This window comes from Sylvia atricapilla, chromosome 10, assembly GCF_009819655.1.
Source record: "Sylvia atricapilla isolate bSylAtr1 chromosome 10, bSylAtr1.pri, whole genome shotgun sequence".
NCBI lineage: Eukaryota > Metazoa > Chordata > Aves > Passeriformes > Sylviidae > Sylvia > Sylvia atricapilla.
The window spans coordinates 18,332,390-18,349,043 of record NC_089149.1 but is presented as its reverse complement, the minus strand read 5'-3'; the positions used below and the strand labels follow the sequence as shown (position 1 = coordinate 18,349,043).

Genomic DNA, 16,654 nt, shown 5'->3' with positions numbered 1-16,654 from the left:
AAGCAGGAAAAATTTAGTCTATATCTGAGCTATATTTTAAATTGGAGTTCTTTTTATATCTCCAGAACACCAGTTTGGGAGAAACAGCGAAGAGAGCTAAGGACAAAAACTGATGGACCATTACATCTTCCGAAATGAGCCTTTTCACACTTTCCTACTGGAAAATAACATGTCCTGAAGGTGAGTAGGTTTTGTATGTGGCAGATGAACTCCCCAGGGTCTTGGGCCTTGACCAAAGGCAGATCCACCCTCGTTCCAGCTTGGCCTGATACTGCCCTTCTGGGCTGACACAACCCATGGAAACTTGCTTGTGAAAATGTATATTTTTATCACCGGGAGAAACGGGGAAGAAGCAGGGAATATTTTCCACTACTGAATTATCATTGCTTTAGAAACTTCTGAAAAAGCTGGAGTGAAAGAGTTGAGCCACTGGGAATTGAAAATACCACAGATATTTTCTGGTGAGTGGAGAAAATGTAGGTGTTTTATTTGCAGCATGAGGAAGTTAAGCTTGTAAGACAAACTTTCGTTTACTTTGGTGAGTGTATTAAATTACATAAGACATTTTTCAAGTTTTGTTCCAGTTGTAACTCAAATGGTGTTTTCAGTGTTCAGAAGAGCTGAAGAAGAGTGCTTGCTATCAAAGATGATAAAGTAATTTCCCCAAAGTAAAGAACGTAATGCTTGAAAGAAATTAAATCAGAATTGTATTTGGTAGAGTTTGTGATATCTTTTATGTTATTTTTGTAGTCAGCCCCTTAGGGCTGTAGGCAGTGACCGTACAGTTTTGTTTTAAAATCCTTTAGTAACAGAAATCAAAATAGGAAATGTTACATAAGCCCTGCACTCAACATTGAACTAAAACCATCATTTCTGAGGCAGTTAATGTTTAAAATATCTTGGTTCAGACCTTACTCTCACTTTAATAAATAACATATAAAAGGAAGCCATGAGCTATGTAGGCCTCAGTTTACCCACTTAGCATCATTAGTTCTTATTTTTTTTAAATTAGGCTAATATATTTGCCTTTCTGATGGCTGCTTTGTTATTTTTTTTACTTATTTTTTTGCATGAGCCAACTAGCAGCTCTAAACTCAAAGACAATAGTGGAGTGTAATGGTGAAAAATAGGTGTTTGTCAATAGTCATTCTGCCTGCACAGAAATTGCTTGAAAATGTTCATCACTGGTGTCACAGGCCTTTTGTACATATATGCTTTCCCATGTAAGGAAAAAAATCCCAGCAGAAGTTCAGCCTAGAGTGAACTCTTTATGTGCTTTTATAGTTTTGAAGCTCATTAGCCACGTGAGTTCCTTGAACATTTGTATATTTGGTAGCATGGAGAGCTTCTCTCAGAAATGCAGGACTTGACAGGTACAAGAAGATGCAGTGTCAGGGGATTTTACTTGTTGAGGAAGAAAATTCTTGTAGCTGGAGAGAAAAATACTGTTCACATTCATAGGTGCTCTTTGGTGTCTGGCATGATCTGCACAGTTCAGCATAAAAGGATGGAAACCTGAAAGCCCCAAAGCAAAAGGTGGGACTGAGTTGTAGAAGCTGTCTTGTCTTTCCTAAGTGCTGTGTTTTCCAAGTGTCCTCTTCAGATGTTATCTGTGAACCTTTTGCCAAAAACTCCATAAAGCTAGAGAATCTCACTGGGAAATACCTTTTCTGGTGTAGTCTTTGTTTTGCTGTTGTGTGGGTGAGCAGAAATGCTTTCCTTGCCTTTTGCTTTCTCCTTTCTGTGTCTGTAAAAAGTGCAGCTTTACTCTGTGGAGAAAGATTGTGCAACAGAATGAAGAGAGAGAGTGAAAAGAGGATATTTTTTGCTGTTCTAAGGCTTCTTTGTTCTCAGAGGTCAGGAGGAGCTGAGCTCCAGTGATTTCATGTGCTCTCCTATTACCTGTTCTCATGCTGGCCATAAGCCTAAAGGGACAGATCCTCCTCTGGATGAGTCATTAAGTAAATACCAGGCTGTGCTGGTATTCCTGCTCTGAGTACTTGTTCTTGTGTGTTGTTTACTTGCTGTTTTCTTAGCTGCTATCACAACCCCAGCAGATTTTGTCAGCACAGGGACTTCTCACGGTGTAAAGCAGCTGGGTAAAGGCACCTGCACTGGAGCCAGGAGCTGTTCCAGCCTTGTTCAAGGAGGGATTTTCAACAGTAGCTGGGAAATACTTGGAGATATTTCCAGTAAAACAGTTCTGCTTCTTGGCTCTTGATGCTCGAGAGGCATCTTGCCAGATGGCCTGTGGGCTGGATGTGGTGCCTGCTCTGGCTGCATCCCTGCTGCAGGACAGGGCATGGGAAGGAAGTGCATCCTGTGGGAGCACTGGAGCACACAGTATTCAGAGCTGTCACTGGAACGTTCAGCAGTTTGTTCCTGCTGGGCTGCTGCAGGGAGGGCTGGAGCTCTGTGAGCTGTGCTTCTCCAGCAGCTGCTGCAGCCAGAGGTGGCTCAGGAATGATTGTACAGTCCTAGAACCATGAAATAGTTCGTTCTGGAAGGGACCTTAAAGCTCATCAAGTTCCACCCCCCTGCCACTCACTAGATCAGGTTGCTCAGGGCCCCATCCAGCCTGACCTTGAACAATTCCAGGAGTGTGGAAGCCACAACCTCTCTGGGTAACCTATGATGACATGGTGCATCTCCTGGAGATTTGCAATTTCCATTTGACAGGGTGCTTCAAGTGTTTGTGCTCACTGAGGAGCTCTACCAGCAATGGACAAGGTCATGGTATCCACTGGCCCACCCATGCACCATAAGACTGACTTGCAGTGTGGACGAGTTCTGATATTAGTTAACCACTGGATTTTGTCTAGAGTCTGGATTTGTGCCTTTTTTTCATGTGGAGGTTTGACTGTATCAGGCTTCTATCCTAGCTATAAAACCCTGAATAGGTGTAGAGGTCCCTGGTATGTTCTCTCCTTGCCTGTCTGCCCCAGTATGTCATCACTAATGGCCTTATGGGATTTGAAAATGCCTTGGTGTTTGTGGATGAAATTCTTGTCTCATTAGGACAAAAATATGCCATCAATTTAACCTGAATCTTGACAAAATATGGAGAGTTTGAACCTTGGGCAAAAACTGGATGATGCTGCCCAGCCAGAACCAGTTACCATCCTTATTTTCTCTGGGAGAGGGAATGTTTCCAGTGCTGTGTGGCTGAGACTGTTCTGGGGAAGCTGACCAGGCCACTGGAGATGACAACTGTGAGGCAGAGCTGCATCAACTTCTATTTATGTCTTTATTTTACTGATGCTTCCTTCAGGGCCTTGCTTATCCCCTTCTGCCAAGGGCAGCCCTCCCCGCCACCTCCAAAGACACATAAAGAAGCCCAGCTCATCGTGTGGTGTTCTCTCTTTCCTGTGGATCCTGAGGGTCCCATGTTATAACCTGCAAGCTCAGTGGGTGCTGCTGAGCTGTGGCACAAGCAGTGTGAGCAGCCTGAGACACACCCAGTTTCCTACAGGAAGATCCATAAGATTCATCCCCACACTGAATTTACAGGCAGTGTTACCACCGTGGATTTGACAGCTTGGCTGCCTGTGACCTTTCTGGGATGTTTCAGCTGCTGTGTTGGGAACCATTTGTTTTGATTTAACTGGATGTGGACTATCACCTCTGTGGCCTGATGGATCCCCTTGGTGGCACAGTATCCAGTTAGCACCAGCCTGGGGTGAGCTGTTCACCCACTGCACTGTAATGAACTTGCAATGAGCAAAATTTCAGGAATTCCTGGTCTAGGACCCTTCTGTGCCAGGAGTCCTCTGCAGCCCAGTTTAGTTAGAAAGTGTCAAGGCTACTGCACTTGACAAGGCTACTGCTATCTTTCTTTTATTAAGATCTGCTGTTAAGAAAATAATTTTTACTAAGCAGAGCACTTTAGGCTGACATTTAATGAAGGGAATAAACTGTAAAAATGTGTAATCACATTGGAGCGAAGAGGAGACATTGTTTCAGATTCCCGTGGTGGTATTTCCAACTGCCTGAATAAAACAATTCTATTTTCAAGGTATGCTTTTCCTACGTTTAAATATTGTGTACATTTAAAAAAAAGTTTGATTATGTTCTGGTCATATGTAACTTTTGGATACTGATTAATAGATACAGGTGCAGCGATAAAGAAATTGTAAATTTGCCAGGTAGCATTGCTTGTCTGCAGGTCCCCTTATCCAATAAGATTATATTGTTTCTCAAGCACATTGCACTTGCCATCTTGAAGCAGAATTACATTTCTATTTAAAATAATGTTTGCTCAGTGCTTCCACGTAAAGGAGAATTCAGCATTCCTGATAAGGATCACAATCCACTTTTATTTAATTCATTTACCACTTGGCTTGGTCTCCCTCCTCTGGTGCCTGAGCATTGCATTGCCTGCTGTTTTGGAGTAGCTGTGTTTGGAAAGCTGCTCAGTTTTTTGTGTTCTGATGTCTGTTACCACAAATTTTTTTGCATCGAAATCCAATGACTGTCTTTGAGGTGATGCATCTTTTTTAATCTCTACTTTAATTTCTGGTTTTCTCTTATTTGGTTTACACAACCATGATAAAAGCAGCCAGTTTATGCTGGGGTCAATTTGATGATAATAAATTCCTTCTCTCCTTCCTTAAGTCCCAGTGCAAATGAAGAAAGCTAAATTTACTGTCTGTTCTTCATGCCTTTTTGTCCAGCACAGGAGAAAATTAAGCCATTTTGACCTTTCTTTGACACTTGCAGTCAGCAAAGATGAGGGCAAAGGCTTTGTAAAAGTAAATGAAGTCGGTATTGTTTTCTTCTAAAATTGTTATTAATGCACTCTAGTGTGCTCAAATTAAAGTCTCAGCGTATGAAGGCACGTGCAGGCAATCTCAGCTGCTGTTTCCTCCACCTTCAAGGGTTTGTCCATCTTTGAAATGCCCTGTGGCAGAGGTTTGATGTGGGGGCTCTGAGTGGGTACCACACACCTTTGGTGAGCTCAATGCCTTTCTGCTGGCATTGCTGGTACTGCCAGAGCATCATCTGGGTGGAGTCTGAGCAGAGCTGCCTGAAATCAGGGGCCCTGCCTCTGGTACATGACATGGAGCAGAAAAAGGCCTCACAATTAATGCATGGTTTCATAGAATCCCAGAATGGTTTGGGTTGGAGAGGACTTTAAAAATCATCTTATTCCACCCCCTGCCATGGGCAAGGACACCTTCCACTACCCTGGGTTGCTCCAAGCCCTGTCCAGCCTGGCCTTGGACACTTCCAGGGATCCAGGGGCAGCCACAGCTTCTCTGGGCAGCCTAGACCTCACCACTTTCACAGGGAAGGATTTCTTCCTGATATCTAATCTAAATCTCTTGTCTTCTAATTTAAAACCATCCCCCCTTGTCCTTGCATTCTCCATTACAGCTGTAATTTAGGAGGGAAAAGAGTGTGCATAGTTTACTACCCAAAACCTGACTGTACGCTGCTACTTCGTATTTTTCTGTTCTACTTGAAAAGCAGAGCTGTGTGCACTTAAATGGTTGTGCTCTGTCCTGAGAGGGAAGGTAAGAAGGGGAAACCTTAATGTTTGCTTGACAGGATGTTGCAGCAGTAGCAGAGGATGTTGTATCTCAGTCCAGGTAATTTCAGGTCTAACAGAACTCCTGCTTGCACTTTGCATTCCTGCTTCTCTGCTGTGTGTTTCCTAGACAGCTGTGCTTGCACTGGCAGCCTTATCTCAAAGGTGGTTACACTGGTATCTTTATTTGCTCTGCCCTGTGCTGACAGCAGCCCTCAGCCAAGCCTCTCTGTCTGCAGCCTCAGGATGGGCAGAGTGGGGGCTGCAAAATGAGCTGGTGCTTAATGCCTTGCTCATGGATGGGAGAATGGGGTTCACTGAGAAACTGGACAGTGTAACTTGGTGGTGAACTCAAACTGTGGTTGCTTGTCTCAGGCACAGACTCCAGGAAATGGAAACCAGCCCTGATTTTCTCCTGATAGAAGAGTTTCCAAACAGGTTATGTGTCTCCAAGTAAAGGTTTTTCTGGATGCACTTCTTTAGAAAGTCGTAATACATTTATGTAGTGTGCTGTCTCTTGCAGTTAAAATGATTGGCAGTTTTTGGGAAGTGCCATCTGAAAAATGCAAAGGATTTGCTTTATCACAGTACAGTACAGAAAATTTCCTTTTGCTGTTTCCCTACCATAAATGGCACAGCTCTATAATGGAGTAAGGTGTAGGTCACTGCAGTTTGCATTTTGCTTTACTCTGAAAAGAGCTCATCCCTTTGCAGGTGCACGTGGTGTTGTTCAAAAACTGCTGCTGCCATCAGCCAAACCAGATTTGTAATTATGTTGCTGTGAAAGATGGGGTTGTACAGAAATGAATTTGCATCCCTTAAAGAAATTAATGGTGCCATGGTGCTGATATTGGACATCAAAGTAAAGGTCAGAGTTTGAGATGAGTGCACCTAAAAATTCCTCTCCTTTGCCTTGGGTGTCTGAATGTGATAGTTTAGATTAAAACAGGCCAAATAGCCAGTGTTTGAAAGGCAGGCCTTTCAGCTCCATGCCTAAACTAGTGGATGCTATTATATGTTTCATTGGTGTGTAATATTTACTGAAGTTTCTCAAGTGTGGTGAATGCTTTTGCATATTGCTTAAAAGGATGGGCAAAAAATCTGTCTTGCATAAGGAATAGCTGTGTTTTGAGGTTGGATAGAAATTTAGCTTGTTGTGAGCTGTTGGAATGAGCACTGTTAAACGAGCTTTTCTGAATTTTCTTAACACTGAAGGATTTTTATGCAAAAAGTTCATATATATATTTATACATATATATATGGCTAGAGACATGTCCAGTAAAAATGGACAATTTGATTAAAGCAGGAATTTAAGGAAGCATTAGAATGGTTGCCTGGGGCTTCAGTATGATTTTGCAATGCTCTGGATGGTTAATACAGAATAGACTAACTGCTAGGACAGAGAAGCCCAGAATAATTTTCCTTGTCCCAGTTAAGTCAAGAACTATTAGAGCAGTGGAAATAAGGTTTCAACAAGAGGGGAAGAAAGGGTGAGGGACGTGTCAGCTCTCAGTCTTGGTGGTGAGAGGGGGGAGAACCAGAATTTGGAATGGAAGAAGGGTGAGTAGCAGATACCAGTGAAAATAGACTAATGTTGCATGTAAGTTCATTAGGAATGATTTTCATTCTTTCTGATGATGCCTTAAAAAAAAAAAAAAAAAGAATATTTGCAGTAAGACATGGAGGTCAAAAGAATATGGGATTTTCTTTGACCTGCATGTTTTTCAGGAAAGGTTTTTTCTCTGCTTTCAAACCTGATGTTTGAGCCATTTTGAGTAATTTCTCTCTGATGGCTGCACTGGCCATACAGGGGTTTGACCCTCATCCCATGGCTTTGCCTCCCTCCTGCTGGAAGCAGGGAGAGCATAGCAGCTCAGAGGCTCCAGTAAACCCATTTCACTCTCTAGCTCATATTTAAATGTTTGGAGGAGTGGCATCAAGTACTTTTTAAATGTACTTTTCCCACCTTTTCCTCAGGTGTATTTCTCTCCTGTCATGTCTTGAGGTGTTGGATGGTGACACTGCAGTAGAAGTAACATTTCTGACCAGCATATTGAAGGACCAGGCATCCCCTGACAGGGATTGTGTGAGAGGAATCTTTAACCTTCTCTCTGCAGCACCCTGTGGTGGTTCATTGGGAATTGCTTAGGAAGTAGAATTTCTAGTCTCTTTTGGAAATGCAAGTGTAACGAGACACTGAGAGGAATGAGAAGGTCTTGTGGTGTTAGGCAACAGTCCCATATGCAGCTGTGAAGGTTCTGTGCCCAGGAGCCACAACCAGGAGCCATTATGTTGTCTTGGCTGATGGCCTTCTAGTCCAAGGTGACCATCAATAAATGACCTGTGAGAAGAAATGGACTCCTTGCAAAAGGAGATGTTCTGCTCTGCTCTTCTTTGCAAGGAGCTGACTCAGCACTGTGCTTGAGGAGTGATCTTCAGGACTAATTTCTGATAGTGCCTTATCTTTATTCTTCTATCAGCAGTTTGGCTTCAGAAGCCTCCATGCCTCATTCCATTATTCCCTTGGCCAGGGGAGTGTTGATTGCAATACTCCTGAGCAGTTCATTTGATCTCCCCTGCCCTTGGGGTGACTACAAGAAGATGGACCAGTGTGTTCAGGCTTCCAGGAGATACTGTGTGGCCTAGAGAATATACTTCTACCCCTTCGCAACTGGTGATGTATCTGGAGCAGGAGAAACTGTTCTCACATTTGGGGGTAAAAATACAATCCCTTCTCTCACTCTCCCTGGCTGATATTTTGCAACATCAGGGTTAGTTTCTGTGGTTTTCAGGTTAAAATATATATGTTCCTGTGTAGCTGAGGTTCATTATCTGTACAACATATTTGCTTTTGAACTACTGAGAGCAATGAGCCTGTGTCTGCAGTGCCTCCCTCCCCATGGAGCACATGGGAAGGAAGAAGTTTCATCAACCTGTTTTTTACAGAGGAGAGTAAAGGCAAACCTAGAGGGGAGGCAGAAGAAGGGACCATTAAGTGTCCTTTTCTTCTCTGCAAGATCCTCTCATGTGCTAAAGGAAATTGTTCTTCTTGTCATCTCTGATGATTATATTCACAAAATCCAACCCCGAAATATCATCCCTGTATTAGACACTGACCATCTACAGTCAGAATCTTATTTTGTGCCTTTATTTTGATTACCTTTGTTACCTCAGGCACTTGGCAGGAGCAAAAAGACTCATCATTCTGATTGTTTCAGTTTCCCAAGATGTCTTTTGAGAGAAAATGTTTCCTGAGCTTTGTTGCAACCTCTTAAGTAGAATTTGGTCTTTCTGGGCATCATGTGAGATCAAGTGATTGCCTGGAGCAAGAGAAGGTACTGAAGCTGCAATAGCAAAGACCTTGATATCAAAGGCCACCTGCTACTGCTCTCCATCTCTTCAGCCTTAAGTTATCAGGTTATAAATTCACCCTGCCTTCCTACAGAATGGCTGACAGGTACTCAGCAGGTGAACTGGGCTGTTTCTCAGGGAATAGTTCACATTTGTATCCGAGCCAGAAATTTCCTCCTGCATAAGCTTTTGTCTGGTCTTCATCAGACATACTGAGTCGTCTTTTGGACTTCTTTCTGTGTGCTCCTTTTACTATTTTTTTGCTTTTCCTGGCATCAGTCAACAAATCCATGTCAGCATGTAGCTTTGAGCTTCAGGTTTGCAACCCAGCTTGCACAGCACGTGGTGGGGGTAGAAAATACTGTCCCACAGCAGAATTCTAATAGTTGGTTCGTTGATCAGCTTGTGTAAAGAATTTCTTATGAAAAACTTTAATGAACTCCTGAACACTTTCTGGTTTAAGAAAATTGAGAAGAATATTTTACAATCTATATTGATGTGGCTGAGCTACACACACACAGAGCATTGGTTAACCTGTGTTAATTGCTCACAGTGTGTATTTTCTTTACTGTGCTCAGTCAGAAATGCATTTCCAGCAAGCTGAGGTTGTATTTATGGAATGAACTGTGTCAGTGTTGTAATACTCGTGGAAAAATCTCTGCTAGGACCTCTCCACATCCAGGGCTGCAGGCCTGTGATCCATCTCTGATGGTCTGGTCACATACCCCTGTGGCCTTTCCTCGCCTTGGATCTACAGCAGAAAGGACAGAGCATCTTTTCGTTCGTTTTGCTCATAAGCAGCTTTCCTAGTTTAGTATAGCTGTTCTGAAATGTTTTCATTTCAGCCTAAAGGTAGTGGCCACATTAATGCTGTGTAGGTTCAGGTATTGTGGTGTATGCATGTGGCATTATTTTTTTCTTTGGTTTGTTTTGCCTTCTGTTTGGCACAAGAGAGACTCCCCTGGCCCCCCTGCTGCCAGCAGTTAGACAGTTGCCAGTCCCCAGTGGGAATACATATTTCCAGCCAATATTTACAGCTGGTTCTGTCCTGGAGGGATGGAGCTGCTGCTGTCAGCTGGAGGTGAGGGAGATTTCCTTTTGGCTCTCCCATGAGAAGCAAGATGTAAGATGCAGCTCTGGTGATGGCTGGAGGAAGGTTTTGATGGGGTTTTTTTATGGTTCAAGCTATTTAATGTGTCTGTGCTTTCCTCTGAGGCACAGGGCCCTGGTTTGGGGAGTAACTGTGTCACCTCAGTCCTGGTAAGGAGGGAGTCCTCCTGCACCAAATATGACTGCCTGAGTCTCCTGAGGTGTTCTGGGAGTCTGTCCAAGAGCTTCTCCCTTCTGCAGCCTTGGTACAGTACGAGGGTGAGGTCACCAGGCAGTGTTTGGTAAGAGATGGGGCTGCTTCCCTTACTCCGTGCCATCTATCTGGTATATTCAGAGTTTCTCAGAAGAATAAATGACATGGTTGTGTCACAGGAGATTGCAGTTACAGTAGAATTATATCATAATGTATCAGTGTAAGTGTTGAATGCTTTCTGTCATTTGAGTAGCAGCACACACCAGCATTTTCCTTGTCATCTGTATCTTTTCAGGGCTAGACTTGGCTTATTTCTCCAGAGGCCTGCAAAGGTCATTGTTTTGCAAGGTGAAATGCCATGACATCAGCTTTTGGGAAGCTGAAAATCCAGAGCAGCCAGCAGTGACAATTGAGGTCCTGCTTTATCAGAGGTGATACCTTCCTATATCAGGTGTGTATGGAAGAGTCCAGGGTGCTGTTCTGGCATTGCAAGGTTTTCCCCAGCAGCTTAATGCAGTGAAAAGAAGACTTCAGATGTGTCTGTACTTGCCATGAGTAGTTGTGTCCTTGGAGGTTAATCAGGGCTGTGCTGTGGGTTTCTGTTTCCTCCTAATTTTTTTTTAAAGCAGAAAACTACTTGTTGGAGTTGCATCTCATGGTCACTTCCTCAAATACACTCCCAGACTTGAGGAGAGTGCAAAATATAAGAATACTAGTGTATGTATTTTTAAATCTCTTCGTGCTTTTAAAAGAGAAAATCTGTATGGCTGAGAAAATCATGGATGACCTTCACTTGTTGTGTGGAGGTTTTCCATAGGTTGGACAGATTTCAGTAGGATTTGTGGTGCACTGTTCCCTACCTTACCAGTGTGTGCAGCTGGATGAGGCTCTCCTACTGGGAGGGAGGAAGGCTGAGCCAAAGGGTTTCCTGCTCTCATTCAAAGCTTGTCCAGGCAGTTCTTAAGTGTAGCTGGCTTTGGGATAAGTGATATAATTCCAATAAAACAGTTATGCTGCTGGGGTATAATCTGGGTCTAATTGAACCTTTGTGCTTGGTTTTAGTGAAGCCATATTTCTTTCTAGGTTTGCAGACTGGGAGAAAGGCTGGATATGCTGGTGGAGGCAGCAGAGGAGTCGTCTGAATTTCAGCAAGTGGATATAGATGCAGGAAAAAGAGTGAAGTTTGAGATGAGAAAGATGTAAATAGGGAAGGGAAATAGGCTTCTCTCTGATGGTGGAGGGGAAAGAAACAGCTAATGGTGATCTAAGGGAAGCAAAGAGCAGGAAAGGGAAGAAGAATAGAGCTGGAGATCTCACAGGGGTCATGGAATGCATTAGTTTATTTTTCAGATTCATCTTGCATTTTAGGCAGCAAGAAACACTAATTAGCAACTTTTCTTCAGGGTTTATTTAACCGATTTGAGCTTACTGTTTTGAGTGGGATGAGAATAACTCAAGGAAGTGATGGGGAAAGAATGATCCTTACTGATAAATTTTTTTTGTTAGGAAAGGAGCACGGGGAGAAAGTCAGTCCTTGTAGGGACAGTTTTGCAAAAGGAACAGTTCCAGGTGGGTCCTATTTTTGCTTTTAGGGGTCTGAGGATCCATTTTCTTCTGTGTTTCCACATGCATCTTCCTTCTGTGGTTCTCCAATTTCACAGTGTTTTTAGCAGGCAGCATGGTGCCTTTTGTCAGTGATCTTCAACCCTGGCTGCTTCCTCAGGTGTGGTGCAGTAGCTCAGTTATCCCCTGCACTGTGTTGGGCAGGCAGAGCTGGGAAATCAAGGGCTGGGAGCACTCCAGAGCTCCATGTGTGCTGCTCACCCTCCTGCTGCTGCCCCAAGCAGAAAGAAGGAGGGGAGCTGAGTGTCTTGCTGGCTTGTGCAGCTCTGTCTGTAGTGTCAGGTATGAAAATCTCCCTGGTGCTTTTCTCCTAATTTATTTTTATACTTACGTTCTCACTCTGTGTCATCTAGAAATCAAAGCAGGAGTGTGCAGTTCAGCAACAGCAGCAGAACTGTGCTTACTACTTATCTGCTGCTTTGCTCAAATTAAACATTTATGGGGCCAGAGACTCCTCACTGCTCTATCTCAAATCTTTCAGCCTCCTACACTATGATGATTTTTCTCTTTGCATTTAGACACAGCTCCTCTACGAAATACAGTGAAATCAAATTATCCTCCACTGGCCTCTCTCCCCATCTTTCCTTTGTGTACCCAGTTTGCTTTTTTCCCTTGACCATGACATATGGGGAGCAGCTGTTGGTAGAATCAATGCTTTTATATTCCCTGTGAGTTGAGGTTTCCTCCCAGTCTGATGGGCAGAGATGTGTCCTCACTTATTGGTACCTATTTCTGTTCCCTGAGCTGTTCCAAGGTGGTGTGATTGGGCAGGAGCACCTCACTCCTGAAAGCAGGGAATAACCCAGTGCTGCAGCACATTGCCTGTTGATGCTCCAAGCTGTGTTGGCTGACTTGGTCTCCATGGAGAGCAGTGGGATACTTTCCAAGGCCTGGATCTCATCTGCCCCTGCACTGAGGCCTGGAGTGAAACCTGGGCAATAGTTCTGTTCCTTGCGCATGCTGGAGTGGAGATCACTTTTGCAAAAACAAGGATTGTTCCTGAGCCATGCCAGAGACTTTTGCAGGACCTAGTGCTCAATTTTCCCTGACAGAGCATGGTCTACTTCTTTGATTTAAGTTTTCTAGCTTAAAGCAGTGCTGCATGGATGCTGAAAGCCTACGCTCCTAAAATAGATCGAGTAGAACAAGCACTTTAGTGCTGACTCCTCTTCAGGAAAGGAGAGGGAAGGTAACAATGAGCAGATGGCAGGTATTAGTCACATCACCTGATATATCTGAGCACCTCAGACCTCATGGGCACAAAGGTGCTGGGGGGACCTAGAGGGAAGAAGGAATCCTCCCAGGAAACCAGGCTGGCTCTTGGAGTTGCACAGGATACAGGCAGAGGGACCTGGGAAAATAAGGGGACTTGCAGCCAGGTGCTAACCCCAGGAAAGAATGTTCACAGAAAGCCTTGGACAGAGCCTGGGCCTGCATTTACCTGCCCAGATTTCCAAGCCATTCCCTCATGCATTTGACAAGTCCTCAGAGCATCAGTCCTTGGGACTCCCATGCTTTGTTCCCTCTGCAGAAGGGACAGAACAAAGGTCCAGGTACATCAGAAATAACTGAATTCCCTCAATTTCAAGATCAGCTGGAATGACATTATCCTAGCTTCTACTCTAGTAAATGCAATACAGAAGCTGCTTGATCTTTTCCTGTAGAATCTAAATTGCCAGTGTGCACCTTGCAGCTGAATTGGGCTGGCCCAGCACCTCCTCCCTTCTGCAAGTCCTTGGAATCCACGTGTTGGCCCTGGCCCAGCTGGCAGTGGGCTCAGAGGAGAGCCTGGAGATGCTCCCTCCTGCTGATGTGCTGGGAACACAGCGTGGAAACGAAATGTAGAATCTGTACAGTCCCTTATACAGAAGTCCCCTCCAGCAAACTTGACACCATGGAGCAAGTAGGGCATGGAAGTGCCTGCGGAGGCAGCGTGGAAGGGCTGCACTTCCAGCTGCTTGCTCTGGCTGCACAGTTTGTATAATCATTTACTTCAGACCCAGCCTGGCCAAAAGGCAGCTGTGGGCACAGTAGAGGGAAGGGAGGTCCCTATTTGGGCTCTTTTGAGTCCCCCATGCAGAGATGGGGTCATCAGGAGTCACAGCATTGATAAACTCTCTCTGAAGAGTGGCTGTACCTTTATTTATTTTTTTTTTACCCAATTTGTTTTGTGGTTTTATTGCTCTAAATTTTCAACAGCAGAGGCTGAATGTGTGGTCTCTTCCTTTTTTTCCCCTCTTTTGTTTCAACTTTTTGGCAATAATTCCTAAAGAGCTGCTCTGCTGGAGTTGCTCCCATAATTTTTCACACTTGTGCTCAGCCCTCTGCAGAAGCCAAGCACCCTGTGGGCCTCTGAGGTACAAATCCCATTTGGGTGGTACCTTGTATCCTTGGGCTTCAGATTCTGCCAAGCACCTAATGAATGTAGGAAGCAAGTAAAACACTTCTGCTGTGATACATAAAGGGTTAAACTAAGCTTTGTTTATTAGTGTTGATGGTTTTAATTGTGCCAGAGCATTTGAAAATGCGGCAGTGGACAGGGCAGCAGGCAGTAAACACCGTTAAATGACAATACTGTTCAATATTTGCTGTTAATTGAGAGAGGCAGCAGCTGCTGGTATGCAGCTTCAGCCAGGATGAATTAGTAATGAGTCTGTAACTGGGCTTTTTTTTTTTTTTTTTTTTTTTTTTTTTCTGGTTTAAGGTTGCATCAGCCCTTTACAGTTCAGTAACACAGTTGGGATAGAAATAAAAATCATAGCATGCCCTAAATTGAAGATTTTGTTTTCCAGTGAGTTGTCATGGAGCTTGGTGTCAGTGATAAATTTGGCAGCAGTAATAAAAGTGCCTTATATTTAAGGACCAGACGTAAAGGTTTTGGTTAGCTTTTCCATCCAATGTGGCAGCCAGTGGGAATGCAGCAGGCAAAGCAAGCACCTCCTTTGAAAGAAGGCACATTTGTGGTGTTTTCAGATGTTTTCAATTCAAACGGGGTTTGGTGGAAGTTTCTTTGCTGGCACAGATCCTGGGGTAGGAGAGAGTTTGGTCCCCTGCTGCAGGGGCAGGAGGAGAGGGAGCACTAATTCAACATTTCCCTTGTCCTTGCACTTTTGCCATGCATATGTGTTGAGCTTAACCTTTGAAAAGTTGCTGATAAGCTGTTATCAGCCAACAGTTAAGATAACAAAACTGAGTTGGGATAGGGACTTCCCAAGGCTTCAGAGCCTGGGTATGGAACAGGAACATCGTTAATCCAGAGCAGTCTGGCTGGGGGCAAAGTTTTCTCTCTGAAGAAACCAGCCACAGCTGCTGCTTTCATGCTGTTTATGTAACCTGCCCTGTATGTATTTATTTTGCACAAAACATTTTATTTTGAGCTGTTGTGAAAGGTCAAAAACTCTGTTCTAGTGGTTTTTAGCAGATCTGAAGTGGGGTACAGGAAATGAAATTCCAGCTCAGTTGAAAACAATGCCAACTGTCCTATTGATTTCAGCACAGCTCGGCTTTCACCACAAGTAGAAGAATTTCAAAGCAAATAATGTTTTGTTTGTTCAGTTCTTTAGACAAAAATCCATCTGCAGGGGTTTGCACTTGAATCCAAATACTTGGAATTCTGCTGGTATTTTGGTAGGATGAGAAATACTAGAGTGAAAGAATTCTTTGGGTCCACAGTGATGATGTTAAAGAAGAAAAAGAAAATTCAGTCAGCAGGTGTGTTTGTAGCCCTGTTCCCAGCTGGGATGATTTCTGTATTGCACACCTTTGGCTTTTGGGTCTGTCCTGTTCACACTGGCAGTTTTTACCCAGTGAGCAAGTGCTTTTATGCATTCTTAAGAGCTTGGAGCTGCCCCACAGCATGCTGGCTTCTGGACTGGATTATACAGGCATGAAATCTTTCAGGTTGGATGTGGGAAGCAAGTGATAAAAGCCAGTCAAAGGCTCTAAAAGGTGGTGGTAAATGGAACTGCAGGAAGAGCTGAACTCTTCTGTGTTCTGTCTGGTGCTGAAAGTCCTCCAGCCCCACAAGTCCCTTCCTATTTAGGCACTGACCATTCCCACCTTGAGTGCCAGTTATTAAATGGTGGATTCAAACCTGGCCTTAAAAGCTGTAATTTTTTTTTTTCATGTGAAATGCAGTAATTTATTCCAGTGGCATTTGGCCAACTGTGGGCATCTGGTGTCTCATGTTTTTTATGAACATCTCTCCAATTTTCTCTGCTGTCTCCTATACATGTATATGACTTGTGTTGACAAAGATAAGGTGTTCCAATGCATTTTTTCCTATTTTGTGTGGTTTTGATTCTTTCAATCTTAATATTGTTTCATCTGTAGTATTGCTTACAGTGTTTGTTTGCTTAAGCAAAAAGGTAAACCTTGTGTTTACATGTATAATTTCCTGTCTTAAAATAGTGGCAAAAATTATTATAATAGTGGCAATAATTATAAATAAAAATTATAAATTATACCCTTGTGAACAAAAGTAAATATTTACATTTTTAATACACAAAGTATAAACTCTAAATTTTGTCTAATGAAACTGTCAAGATACATGTATATTTACTTTAGATTTTATTTGAAAATTTTTCTGTAATTAAGATAGTTAATGCAGGCCTGGTATGGGGCCACAGAGGCTGAAAATTGGTACTTTGCTGTGAAAGAATATTGTTATATCATCACCCTCCTGCTGCCCAAATAAAGCCTCTGAATGTAGCCTAACCTGGGCTTTAAAAGCTTTTCCTTACTGGGAATGTGGAATTGACTGTCCTGTTTTTGTGGCAAACCAGCAAAGATAAGGAGAGATATAAAATGAAATTACAGTGGTGACAAAACTCAGTGTTTTTCTCAAA

The 16,654-nt window shown here is 43.3% G+C and overlaps 1 protein-coding gene across 2 annotated transcripts in view; it reads left to right on the top strand.

The window, feature by feature from the left end:
* MAP3K13 (mitogen-activated protein kinase kinase kinase 13) overlaps positions 1-16,654 on the top strand; it is a 69,332-nt gene that overhangs the window by 8,642 nt on the left and 44,036 nt on the right. For both annotated transcript variants that reach the window (XM_066326170.1, XM_066326171.1), the window contains exon 2: positions 66-180. The gene's annotated coding sequence lies outside the window, so the exon portion shown is untranslated. The remainder of the gene's footprint in view (positions 1-65; positions 181-16,654) is intronic.